At 36.0% G+C, this 1,201-nt stretch overlaps 1 pseudogene; it reads right to left on the reverse strand.

The window, feature by feature from the left end:
- Positions 1–332: 332 nt before the first annotated feature.
- Positions 333–711, reverse strand: LOC109677999 (chromobox protein homolog 3-like; annotated as a pseudogene).
- Positions 712–1,201: the final 490 nt, after the last annotated feature.

Genomic DNA, 1,201 nt, shown 5'->3' on the forward strand with positions numbered 1-1,201 from the left:
AAACAAAAATCCCCGACAACTCCCCCAGTACTACTTTCAAAGCCAACATATCAAACTTGATTTTCGTTAGAATGTGCTTATCTTTTTCACACTAGTAATTCAAAAACCAAGACTCAGATTTTATATGTATGCATAAATATATATAAAATAACAATGCAAACAATTGCTGAGCTTCATCTTCTCAACAAGAATGCCAAGTTTCTCTTCATAAAACACAATTACAATTTGAAGACACTTCATATTCGCCTCTTTTGCCAGCACCAAGTTGGCTTCATCTGAATCTTTTCATTTTATGAGAAATATCTATTTTCTACTGCTGTCTGTGGCACCAGTTATTTGTTCAGGATCAAGACCTCTAGAAAAGACTTTTGGTTTGTGAGCTGCATCTGTATTCTTCTTCGACTTGCTATCATCGGAATTATTGTCAGATAAAGATTTGCTCTTTGTACCATCTTTTCTTTACTAGCTTTTTGAGAATTAAGAAGTGCTTCAATTAACTCTGGACAACCTAAATTTTCTTCAGGTTCCCAAGTATTGTAAGCATCTGTAGAGCCCTTCCACTTCAGGAAATACTCCACCTTCCCATTCACAACCTGTTTGTCTAGTACTTTTTCTACCATAAATTCTTCAGGCTCTGACTCTTCAAACTTTTTACTCTTTCCATTCTGTTTCTTTCCCATTTTTTTGCAAAGCAGTTTTATTGGAGGCCATTTTTAATTGCAGACTTGAAGAGCTATTGTTCACCAGCTTGGATGCTCCAGGCTGTGGGTCCTGCAGTGTCTTCGACCTGTATGCCATCAGCTTGAGTCACCTAGAACTATTTTTTAAAGTCCTGAAATGAACATATTGCCAAAATTTTGAGCTTAACTTTATCATAGTTATCTATAACATAATGTTATTGAAATTTATTGTTTGGAAAGCTAACAATACAATTCCAAGTATCTCCAAAAGAAGACCTGATAACAGATAAAAAACAAAATGCAGTTTATCAATTTTAAATATCTGATATGTGTTTTTTAATGTAAGCCCATACTGTTTAAAAATTTTGCTTTTTTTTGGCGGTACTGGTGTTTGAATTCAGAGTCTACGCCTTGAGCCGCTCCACCAGCTCTTTTGTGTGATGGGTTTTTTCAAGATAAGAGTCTCACGAACTATTTGCCACGGCTGGCTTTGAACCACGACCCTCCTGATCTCTGCTTCC

This window comes from Castor canadensis, chromosome 9 (assembly GCF_047511655.1).
Source record: "Castor canadensis chromosome 9, mCasCan1.hap1v2, whole genome shotgun sequence".
NCBI classification, from domain to species: domain Eukaryota; kingdom Metazoa; phylum Chordata; class Mammalia; order Rodentia; family Castoridae; genus Castor; species Castor canadensis.